Raw genomic sequence first — 13,734 nt, forward strand, 5'->3', positions numbered from 1 at the left:
GGTGGAACACTTCCATACAGGTAAGATGAGGGGAGTGAGCAAGGGGATGGGTTGTGGCCGTCACTGGGGATATGGGGTGAAGAGTGGGGAATAGTGAAATAAGGAGAGGAAAGACCCCGGGTGCAGCCTGGAACACCTTCTATATATAAATAAATGGAAAAGTCTGTTCGAGGTTGGAGGGGAGAGGGTGGGAGGAGAGAGAGAGAGAGAGAGAGAGAGAGAGAGAGAGAGAGAGAGAGAGAGAGAGAGAGAGAGAGAGAGAGAGAGAGAGAGAGAGAGAGAGAGATGGAGGTAAGAGGGCAAGAACGGGAGGGTGTGGGGTGGGGTGGAGGAGGAAATGGGATACAGGGGAAAAGACGAGGGATGTATATGGGGAGAGGGGGAAAGAAGAGGGATGTAATCGGGGTACCTCTCCAAGTATAGATAAAACTATTCAATTTGAGAAAATTTCTTTCCGTCCTAAGATGGAGGCCAGGAGCTAGCCTCATGCAAATTAGCACGAAAAAGGGTCTTGTGTACAGAACGAACAAAGGCTGGTTGAAGTAGGCCTAAGTTAAATGCCTTAAATTTTTTTTAGCAATTATAGTGCGCTCATGAGATTTTTTAGCGAATGTACCACCTCTACATTGTACCAGAATGTACCAATAAGGCAGAACACCATTCTCAATTGTGAATTTAATTGACAGAACTAGAGAATATATTCTCTGGTTCCGTCAATTCAATTCACAATTAAGAATGAAGAGAATGGTGCTGTGTCTTTTTTAGATATCATGATTCATAGAATCGGTATGAGTTTCAAATTCAAAGTGTATAGGAAACCTACCATTGTGTGCTCGTATGTTCATTTTTACTCAAATCATCACGTTCAGGTTAAGTGGGTAGTATCTTCTTGAACTATTCTCAGATCCGAGAGTTTGCAGCCCGGAATTTTTTGATGAAGAAATAACAAAAATATTTGAAATTGGGAAGAAGTAAAAATATCCAAAATCAGTCTTGAATGTCGTGTTTGGTCAAGCAAAAATGACGTTCTACAAACTCCCAAGTCTGAACCAGAACTAAAAAACTTGTTGGTATTACCATATTTTGATGGACAAGTAAATTGTTACGGCTACATAAGGCCAGTAACCGGGTTCTTGCCGTTATGAACGTTTACTATATTCAACCCCAAGTCGGCAGTAAGCTCTCAAGAACTGACTGTATCAAGTAGTAGTGCAATAAAGAAATAGGGGAAGGGGGGGGGGATAAGCGATAAACGATTCCCTATACCAATATATTCACCTTCACCGCTATATATATTACATTTCACTATTACTATCAGTATGTACAAAGTGTATTTCACACAGGACACAACATTTACGGTGTTCATCAATTCCGGTGAATCCACTTCCCAGGTTACGCGTCGTTCACACCTATTGGCAAATACAGGCGAGTTCACCTTCCACATGGGCCAGTCCACACACACACCGTATCTTCGTACACACTGCGCCAATACCCAACGTTCACTTTCCGGTACACACACTGGCTCAAAACACGTGATGGTTCAAAACACGCTGATGACGTATCAAGCAAACATATACAGGGTTTGCTAACACCCTGGCAGAAGTCTCTAGCGTCTTGATAGCAGGACTTCACGACAGACGCACCACTGTCATCGTGTAAATCTTCCTGTCCAATCTTGAGTAGGTCGGTCCAAATAACACTGGTTACATCAGCAGCAAACACACTGCTCTTGAGCGATGGCGGCCACTTAGTCCTCACTTAGGACCAAACCAAGAGTTCAGGACTGCCGAAGGTAAGCTGTTTTTCTCGATGCAATCGCCTGCTTACGTCACCTCTGTGGACATAAAACGTCATGAACTAGACAGACAGTACACTGGGTAACCCTGGGCTAACACCCATTCACCGGGGAATTGACATTGTGCTTTGTAGCCACAACCTATATGGCGCTGATCTTGATATGCCACCCATCAGAGGATATTCACATCGACCTCCTCTTCTGATTGGGGCAGGAAGCTGGAGCCTTCCGCCGATACCACACCACCACCAACAGATGGCGTTGTTTACATAGCGCCCAATACTAGGGAAGTTGGAGTGCAGACCCATAGATGGCGCTGAAATTGCTACTCCACACACCGACGATGGTGTCCATACCGTAACATAAATCTTGCCCCAGCCAGGAAAAACCTTAAAATTAACCCTGTGTTCAAAACATTAATACAGTTAAGTCCTGGTTAATTTAGAATTCGTCCTCGTCTGTAGCAGGTTGTGTGTACAGACGAGGTTGTGGTTGTGTCATCCCTTGCAATGAATGTGCATGTGTTTACAAAGGCCAGACTTGGAAATCTCTTACCTCATGTTTAAAATAACATGCATATGCTATTCGTACAACCCCAAACTCCAGTCCATTGAATTTACATTCTAGTTTATGTGATCATTTTTATCGACTGCACAGGGGGCAAAATGTATATTTAAAAGTAAGGGTTTCGTTGAACGAAATGTGATTGAGTCCGCTCTGATCTAACAATGTAACAACAACCTTAAATTATTATAAGCCCTGACATGTACAAATTATGTCCCCATATAAGCTTCAATAGAGCTCGTCAATACACTATAGTATGTATTTAACCTGTGTTCATTTATTTATTCCATTCGGTATATATATATATATATATATATATATATATATATATATATATATATATATATATATATATATATATATATATATTAGTATATTTTGGTAGCAGTCTTTCCTGTAGACATATATTATTAAATATGACCGAAAAAGTAAGATTAATAATTCTAACACGAATTTTCTCGATCTTTCGTACGTTTCTTTTCACTGTTGGTGGTAATTCAAAAATCAATTCTCCAAAATTCATTTTTATTTCTAGTCTGACGCGACACTTGAGCGCGTTTTGTAAAACTTATTACATTTTCAAAGACTTTAGCTTACTCATACACAACTGAATAGAACTTACACATCTTCGATTTGTTTATACCTACATTTGAGTGAGGTGGATGGGGTGAGGTGGTATTAATAGGGTATTAAATTCCTAAACACAAGACAGAACACGAAACAATGGGTATTGAATGGAAGTGCTTTGAAGAAAGCCTATTGGTCCATATTTCTTGATGCTTCTATATTGGAGCGGAGTCTTGAGGTAGGTAGAATATAGTTGTGCATTAATTGGCTGTTGATTGCTGGTGTTGACTTCTTGATGTGTAGAGCCTCGTAGACGTCAAGCCGCCTGCTATCGCTGTATCTATCGATGATTTCTGTGTTGTTTACTAGGATTTCTCTGGCGATGGTTTGGTTGTGGGAAGAGATTATATGTTCCTTAATGGAGCCCTGTTGCTTATGCATCGTTAAACGCCTAGAAAGAGATGTTGTTGTCTTGCCTATATACTAGGTTTTTTGGAGCTTACAGTCCCCAAGAGGGCATTTGAAGGCATAGATGACGTTGGTCTCTTTTAAAGTGTTCTGCTTTGTGTCTGGAGAGTTTCTCATGAGTAGGCTGGCCGTTTTTCTGGTTTTATAGTAAATCGTTAGTTGTATCCTCTGATTTTTGTCTGTAGGGATAACGTTTCTATTAACAATATCTTTCAGGACCCTTTCCTCCGTTTTATGAGCTGTGGAAAAGAAGTTCCTGTAAAATAGTCTAATAGGGGGTATAGGTGTTGTGTTAGTTGTCTCTTCAGAGGTTGCATGGCGTTTCACTTTCCTTCTTATGATGTCTTCGACGAAACCATTGGAGAAGCCGTTGTTGACTAGGACCTGCCTTACCCTACAGAGTTCTTCGTCGACTTGCTTCCATTCTGAGCTGTGGCTGAGAGCACGGTCGACATAAGCGTTAACCACACTCCTATGTGGAAACCTCCGCTCTTTTCCATGACTATTACATCTAGAAAGGGCAGCTTCCCATCCTTTTCCATCTCGTAAGTGAAACGCAGCACGGAACTCTGCTCAAATGCCTCCTTCAGCTCCTGCAGATGTCTGACATCAGGTACCTGTGTAAAAATGTCGTCAACATACCTGCAGTATATGGCCGGTTTCAAGTTCATTTCGACTAAGACTTTTTGCTCGATGGTACCCATGTAGAAGTTTGCAAACAGGACACCTAGGGGAGAACCCATGGCGACCCCATCTACTTGCTTATACATGTGCCCATCCGGGCTCAAGAAGGGTGCCTCTTTAGTACAAGCTTGGAGTAGTTTCCTTAGGATGTTTTCTGGTATGTCAAGAGGAGTGCAGGCCGGATCACGATACACTCTGTCGGCTATCATCCCGATTGTCTCGTCCACAGGTACGTTGGTAAACATTGATTCTACGTCCAACGAGGCTCTTATCCCTGTGGCCCGTGTGCCCCGCAGTAAGTCAACAAATTCCTTTGGAGACTTCAGGCTGAAGGCGCAAGGGACATAAGGAGTCAGCAGGCCGTTGAGTCGCTTCGCCAGTCTGTACGTGGGTGTGGGTATCTGGCTGATGATTGGCCGAAGTGGGTTTCCAGGCTTGTGTGTCTTGACTTTTCCATACGCATATCCAGGTTTATATTCCCCAATAATCTTTGGCAGGTGGAGTCCGGATTTCTTGGCGTTCACAGTTTCGATCAGTTTGTTGACTTTTCCTTTCAATTCGGCTGTAGTGTCCTTCGTTACCCTTTGGAATTTAGTTTGGTCAGAGAGTATGAGGTTCATTTTCGCCAGATATTCGTCTTTTTTAAGAATGACGTATATTGGCGACTTGTCACCTCTCCTGACAACTATCTCCTTGTTCTCACGAAGGCTCTTAGCTGCCGCTTTGAGCTCGGGGGACAGTATGGTGCTTCTATAGTTGCCTAGATTCTTTCCTCCTTCCGCAATAAGTTCTGCTTGTAAGGTATCTTTGGTAGTGACCTTCTTTTGTGTCTCGAGGTCGAATATGTCGTCCAACAGAATTTCCAACTCCACTTTCTGGGCCATCTCACTCGGTCTGGACATAACATGACAGTTTATACCCAGATTTAGGAGAGTGACTTGGTCCTCAGTGAGGTTAATTCCTGCAAGATTCAGGAAGCCATCTCTCGGTCGTGGAATTGCCATAGGTCCTCCATATAACGTTGTTAGTTTCTTGATAATCTCTGTTTCAGTGCTGAGGTGATGTCGGTCTGTGAGGATGTCGAGGTGTTGTTCAATGCGGGTATGGAGACTTTCGTCGATGTTGCTATTTCTCCATTCGTTTGTAGGAATTTAATACCCTATTAATACCACCTCACCCCATCCACCTCACTCAAATGTAGATATAAACAAATCGAAGATGTGTAAGTTCTATTCAGTTGTGTATGAGTAAGCTAAAGTCTTTGAAAATGTAATAAGTTTTACGAAACGCGCTCAAGTGTCGCGTCAGACTAGAAATAAAAATGAATTTTGGAGAATTGATTTTTGAATTACCACCAACAGTGAAAAGAAACGTACAAAAGATCGAGAAAATTCGTGTTAGAATTATTAATCTTACTTTTTCGGTCATATTTAATAATATATATATATATATATATATATATATATATATATATATATATATATATATATATATATATATATATATATATATATATATATATATATTGGTGTATACTGGCAGCAGGTTTTCTTTCAAACATGTTTCATTGAATATGACCGCATATTCTGTATTTATTATTTTCTGGTTTAGGGCTTCTATCCCTCTAACTATTTTCTTAGCATCAGGGCTTAATTGAAATAGGAGTTCTCCAAAACTCATTTTCGTACTTTTAAGGTGAAGAAAAGAAGTGATTTACTATAGAGTGTATTACACTTATTTGTATAATTTGCACGACGTTTCGAACCTCCATGGTTCATTCTCAAGTGAACAGATCTTACAATACTAGTTGATTTTATACCCGCATTAGGTCAGGTGATAATACAATGAAGGTGAAAACATGGGGGGATACATAAGGGATAAACATAGGGGCTGCAGAAGGCTTATTGGCCCATACGAGGCATCTCCTATCTAAACACAAAGATTAATCCAGTGTAATTGGCGTGTTATGTTGGACATTGTCTTCTGTGTTGGAACAAGAACATATGTGTGAACATATGAACATATGTGTTGTCTTCTGTGTTGGACAAGAACATATCGATGCCAACACAGAAGACAATGTCCAACATAACAGGCCAATTACACTGGATTAATCTTTGTGTTTAGATAGGAGATGCCTCGTATGGGCCAATAAGCCTTCTGCAGCCCCTATGTTTATCCCTTATGTATCCCCCCATGTTTTCACCTTCATTGTATTATCACCTGACCTAATGCGGGTATAAAATCAACTAGTATTGTAAGATCTGTTCACTTGAGAATGAACCATGGAGGTTCGAAACGTCGTGCAAATTATACAAATAAGTGTAATACACTCTATAGTAAATCACTTCTTTTCTTCACCTTAAAAGTACGAAAATGAGTTTTGGAGAACTCCTATTTCAATTAAGCCCTGATGCTAAGAAAATAGTTAGAGGGATAGAAGCCCTAAACCAGAAAATAATAAATATATATATATATATATATATATATATATATATATATATATATATATATATATATATATATATATGTCGTACCTAGTAGCCAGAACGCACTTCTCAGCCTACTATGCAAGGCCCGATTTGCCTAATAAGCCAAGTTTTCCTGAATTAATATATTTTCTCTAACTTTTTTCTTATGAAATGATAAAGCTACCCATTTCAATATGTATGAGGTCATATTTTTTTTATTGGAGTTAAAATTAACGTAGATATATGACCGAACTTAACCAACCTTACCTAACCTAACCTAACCTATCTTTATAGGTTAGGTTAAATTAGGTAGCCGAAAAGGTTAGGTTAGGTTAGGTTAGGTAGGTTAGGTAGTCGAAAAACAATTAATTCATGAAAACTTGGCTTATTATGCAAATCGGGCCTTGCATAGTAGGCTGAAAAGTGAGTTCTGGCTACTAGGTACGACATATATATATATATATATATATATATATATATATATATATATATATATATATATGTCGTACCTAGTAGCCAGAACTCACTTCTCAGCCTACTATGCAAGGCCCAATTTGCCTAATAAGCCTAGTTTTCATGAATTAATGTTTTTTCGACAACCTAACCTACCTAACCTAACCTAACCTAACGTTTTCGGCTACCTAACCTAACCTAACCTATAAAGATAGGTTAGGTTAGGTTAGGTAGGGTTGGTTAGGTTCGGTCATATATCTACGTTAATTTTAACTCCAATAAAAAAAAATTGACCTCATACATAATGAAATGGGTAGCTTTATCATTTCATAAGAAAAAAATTTGAAAAAATATATTAATTCAGGAAAACTTGGCTTATTAGGCAAATCGGGCCTTGAATAGTAGGCCGAGAAGTGCGTTCTGGCTACTAGGTACGACATATATATATATATATATATATATATATAGATATATATATATATATTAATATATATATATATATATATATTATATATATATATATATATATATATATATATATATATATATATATATATATATATATATATATATATATATATATATATATATATATATATATATATATATATATATTGGTGTATACTGGCAGCAGGTTTTCTTTCAAACATGTTTCATTGAATATGACCGCATATTCTGTATTTATTATTTTCTGGTTTAGGGCTTCTATCCCTCTAACTATTTTCTTAGCATCAGGGCTTAATTGAAATAGGAGTTCTCCAAAACTCATTTTCGTACTTTTAAGGTGAAGGAAAGAAGTGATTTACTATAGAGTGTATTACACTTATTTGTATAATTTGCACGACGTCGTGCAAATTATACAAATAAGTGTAATACACTCTATAGTAAATCACTTCTTTTCTTCACCTTAAAAGTACGAAAATGAGTTTTGGAGAACTCCTATTTCAATTAAGCCCTGATGCTAAGAAAATAGTTAGAGGGATAGAAGCCCTAAACCAGAAAATAATAAATACAGAATATGCGGTCATATTCAATGAAACATATATATATATATATATATATATATATATATATATCTATATATATATATATATATATATATATATATATATATATATATATATATATATATATATATATATATATATATATTAAGCTAAGCTATACCTGTTTTTGGTTAATTCTTTCCCTAGGGATGGGTTGGTCAGGTGTCGGCCTATATATCCTCCCCGTTCCCTTCTCCTTAGTCAGTCTGGTGTTGACAAAGGCTTTAACAAGCCGAAACGTTCACCTCATTTCATGTTTCTCTGTGGATTTTCCGCATAAAATGATCAGTGTTTTGTGATCGTCAATTGCATATATATATATATATATATATATATATATATATATATATATATATATATATATATATATATATATATATATATATATATATATATATATATATATATATGTATATATATATATATATATATATATATATATATATATATATATATATATATATATATATATATATATATTTATGCGAACAAGCCTGAATGGTCCCCAGGCATATATGCAACTAAAAATTCACACCCCAGAAGTGACTCGAACTCATACTGCCTGGAGCACTTCTCTACTGGTGTACAGGACACCTTAACCACTCGACCATCACGACCGGATAACAGATGATGGTAGCCAAGGATAATTCCTCATCATCCCGCCGGCACTTTGTAGGTAATCTTGGGCATAGAATTTTATCAAATCACCTCATTCTTTGGGGCACACGTTAGAAACACAAACGCGAACAAGCCTGAATGGTTCCCAGGCATATATGCAACAGAAAACTCACACCTCAGAAGTGACTCGAACCCATACTGCCAGGAGCACTTTGCAACTGGTATTCAGGACACTTAAACCACTTGACCGTCACGACCGGACAAAAGATGATGTTAGCCGAGGCAAATTCCCCATCATCCCGCCGGCACGCTGAATGTAATCTTAGGCATAATATTTTAGCAAATCACCTCATTCTAAGGGGCACACGTGAGGAACACAAATGCGAACAAGCCTGAATGGCCTTAGGCATATATGCAACTGAAAATTCAAACCCCAAAAGTGACTCAAACCCATACTGCCAGGAGCACTTTGCAACTAGTGTACAGGACACCTTAACCACTCGATCATCATGACTGGAAAAAAGATGAGTGTAGCCGAGGCTAATTTCCCATCATCCCGCCGGCACTCTGATGGTAATCTTTGCCATAGTATTATATCATATCACCTCATTCTTTGGGGCACACATGAGGAACACATATGCGACCAAGCCTGAATGGTTCCCAGGCATATCTGCAGCTGAAAACTTACACCGCAGAAGTGACTCAAACCCATACTACCAGGAGAACTTTGGAACTGGTTATCAGGACACCTAAACAACTCGTCCATCACGACCGGACAAAAGATGATGGTAGCCAATGCTAATTCTTCATCATCCCGTTGGCACTCTGATAGTAATCTTGGGCATAGTATTTTATCAAATCACCTCATTCTTTGGGGCACACATGAGGAACACAAATGCGGTCAAGCCTGAATGATCCCCAGGCATATATGCAACTGAAAATTCACACCCTAGAAGTGACTTGAACCCATACTGCCAGCAGCGCTTCTCAACTAGTGTACAGGACACCTTAACCACTCGACCATCATGACTGGAAAAAAGATGAGTGTAGCCGAGGCTAATTTCCCATCATCCTGCCGGCAGTCTGATGGTCATCTTTGCCATAGTATTATATCATATCACCTCATTCTTTGGGGCACACATGAGGAACACATATGCGACCAAGCCTGAATGGTTCCCAGGCATATATGCAACTGAAAATTCACACCCTAGAAGTGACTTGAACCTATACTGCCAGGAGCACTTTGGAACTGGTGTTCATGACACCTTAACTACTCGACCATCACGAATGGACAAAAGATGATGGTAGCCGATGCTAATTCCCCATCATCCCGCCGGCACTCTGATGGTAATCTTGGGAAAAGTATTTTATCAAATCTCCTTGTTCTTTGGGGCTCACATGAGGAATACAAATGCGACCAAGCCTGAATGGTTACCAGGCATATATGCAACTGAAAATTCACACCCCAGAAGTGAATCGAACTCATACTGTAAGGACCACTTCTCAACTGGTGTACAAGACACCTTAACCACTCGGCCTTCACGACTGGACAACAGATGATGGTAGCCGAGGCTAATTCCCCATCATCCCTCCGGCACTCTGATTGTCATCTGGGGCATAGTATTTTATCAAATCACCTCATTCTTTGGGTCACACGTGAGAAAGACAAACGCGAACAAGCCTGAATGGTTCCCAGGCATATATGCAACTGAAAACTCACACTTCAGAAGTGACCTGAACCCATACTGCCAGGAGCACTTTGCAACTGGTATTCAGGACACTTTAACCACTTGACCATCACGACCGGACATGTTAGCCGAGACTAATTCTCCATCATCCTGCTGGCACTCTGAAGGTAATCTTGGGCATAGTATTTTATCAAATCACCTCATTCTATGGGGCACACGTGAGGAACACAAATGCGAACAAGCCTAAATGGTTCCAAGGCAAATAACCAACTGAAAACTCACACCCCAAAAGTGACTGGAACCCGTACTGCCAGGAGCACTTTGGAACTGGTGTTCATGGCACCTTAACCAATCGACCATCACGAACGGACAAAAGATGATGGTAGCCGATGCTAATTCCAAATCATTCCACCGGCACTCTGATGGTAATCTGGGGCATAGTATTTTATCAAATCACCTCATTCTTTGGGGCACACGTGAGGAACACAAATGCAAACAAGCCTGAATGGTTCCCAGGCATATATGCAAATGAAAATTCACACCCCAGAAGTGACTCGAACTCATACTGCCAGGACCTCTTCTCAACTGGTGTACAGGACACCTTAACCACTCGACCATCACGACCGGACAACAGATGATGGTAGCCGAGGCTAATTCCCCATCATCCCGCTGGCACTCTGATGGTAATCTTGGGCATTGTATTTTATCAAATCACCTCATTCTTTGGGGCACACGTGAGGAACACAAATGCAAACAAGCCTGAATGGTTCCCAGGCAGATATGCAACTGAAAATTCACATCCCAGAAGTGATTCGAAACCATGCTGCCAGGAGCACTTTGCAACTGGTGTAGAGGACACCTTAACCACTCGACCATTACGACCGGACGAAAGATGATGGCAGCCGAGTCTAATTCCCAATCATCCCGCTGGCACTCTGATGGTAATCTTGGGCATAGTATTTTATCAAATCACCTCATTCTTTGGGGCACACGTGAGGAACACAAATGCAAACAAGCCTGAATGGTTCCCAGGCATATATGCAAATGAAAATTCACACCCCAGAAGTGACTCGAACTCATACTGCCAGGACCTCTTCTCAACTGGTGTATAGGACACCTTAACCACTCGACCATCACGACCGGACAACAGATGATGGTAGCCGAGGCTAATTCCCCATCATCCCGCTGGCACTCTGATGGTAATCTTGGGCATTGTATTTTATCAAATCACCTCATTCTTTGGGGCACACGTGAGGAACACAAATGCAAACAAGCCTGAATGGTTCCCAGGCAGATATGCAACTGAAAATTCACATCCCAGAAGTGATTCGAAACCATGCTGCCAGGAGCACTTTGCAACTGGTGTAGAGGACACCTTAACCACTCGACCATTACGACCGGACGAAAGATGATGGCAGCCGAGTCTAATTCCCAATCATCCCACCGGCACTTTGATGGTAATCTTGGGCATTGTATTTTATCAAATCACCTAACTCTTTGAGGTACACTTAAGGAACACAAATGCTAACAAGCCTGAATGGTCCCTAAGCATATATGCAACTGAAAATTCACACCCCATAAGTTACTCGAACCCATACTGCCAGGAACACTTCTCAACTGGTGTACAGGGCACCTTAACCACTCGACCATCATGACTGGACAAAAGATGAGTGTAGCCGAGGCTAATTCACCATCATCCCGCCGGCACTCTGATGGTAACCTTGGCCATAGTATTTTATCATATCATCTCATTCTTTGTGGCACACGTGAGGAACACAAATGTGAACAAGCATGAATGGTTCCCTGGCGTATAACCAATTGAAAACTTACTCCCCAGAAGTGACTCGAACCCATACTGCCAGGAGCACTTTGCAATTGGTGTACAGGACACTTTAACCACTCGACCATCATGACTGGACAAAAGATGATAATAGCCTAGTCTAATTCCCCATCATCCCGCCGGCTCTCTGATGATAATCTTAGGCATAGTATTTTATCAAATCACCTCTTTCTTTGCTGCACACGTGAGGAACACAAATGCGAACAATCCTGAATGGTTCCCAGGCATATATGCAACAGAAAACTCACACCACAGAAGTTATTGAAACCCATACTACCAGGAGAACTTTGGAACTGGTGTTCAGGACCTCTTAACCACTCGACCATCCCGACCGGACAAAAAATAATGGTAGCCGAGGCTAATTCCCAATCATCCTGCCGGCACTCTGATGGTAATCTTGGGCATAGTATTTTATCAAATCACCTCATTCTTTGAGTCACACGTCAGCAACACAAATGCGAACAAGCCTGAATGGTTCCCAGGCTTATATGCAACTGAAAATTCACACCCAAGAAGTGACTCGAACCTATACAGCCAGGAGCACTTTGCAACTGGTGTACAGGACACCTTAACCACTCGACAATCACGACCGGACAAAAGATGATGGTAGGCGAGGCTACTTCCCCATCATCCCGCTGGCACTCTGATGGTAATCTCGGGCATAGTATTTTATCAAATCACCTCATTCTTTGGGGAACACGTGAGGAACACAAATGCGAGCAAGCCTGAATGGTTCCCAGGCATATAACCCACTGAAAACTCACTCCCCAGAAGTGACTCGAACTCATACTGCCAGGAGCACTTTGGAACTGGTGTTCAGGACACCTTAACCACTCGACAATCACGAACAGACAAAAGATGATGGTAGCCGAGGCTAATTCCCCAACATCCCGCCGGCACTCTGATGGTAATCTTGGGCATAGTATTTTACCAAATCACCTCATTCTTTGGGGCACACGTGAGGAACACAAATTTTAACAAGCCTGAATGGTTCCTAGGCATATATGCAACTGAAAACTCAAATCCACAGAAGTGACACGAACCTTTACTTCCAAGAGCACTTTGCAACTGGTGTTCAGGTCACTTTTACCAATCAACCATCACAACCGAACAAAAGATGATGGTAGTCGATGCTAGTTCCCCATCATCCCGCTGGAATTTTGATGGTAATATTGGCCACAGTATTTCATCAAATCACCTCATTCTTTGGGGAACACGTGAGGAACATAAATGCGAACAAGCCTGAATGGTTCCCAGGCATATCTGAAATTGAAAACTCACACCCAAGAAGCGACTCGAACCTATATTGCCAGGAGCACTTTGCAACTGGTGTTCAGGACACTTTAACCACTCGACCATCACGACCGGACAAAAGATGATGGTAGCGAAGGCTAATGCCCCATCAACCCGCCGGCCCTCTTAAGGTAATCATTGGCATGGTATTTTATCAAATCACCTCATTCTTTGGGGCACACGTGAGGAACACAAATGCAAACAAGCCTGAATGGTTCCCAGGCATATATGCAAATGAAAATTCACACCC

General features: G+C 40.6%; 1 protein-coding gene across 1 annotated transcript in view; it reads left to right on the forward strand.

Moving 5' to 3' along the window:
* Positions 1–13,734, forward strand: part of LOC123755252 (ionotropic receptor 21a) — a 273,589-nt gene that overhangs the window by 169,754 nt on the left and 90,101 nt on the right. The gene's annotated exons all lie outside the window — the stretch shown is intronic.

The sequence above is a fragment of the Procambarus clarkii genome, chromosome 20 (assembly GCF_040958095.1).
Source record: "Procambarus clarkii isolate CNS0578487 chromosome 20, FALCON_Pclarkii_2.0, whole genome shotgun sequence".
Taxonomy (NCBI): domain Eukaryota; kingdom Metazoa; phylum Arthropoda; class Malacostraca; order Decapoda; family Cambaridae; genus Procambarus; species Procambarus clarkii.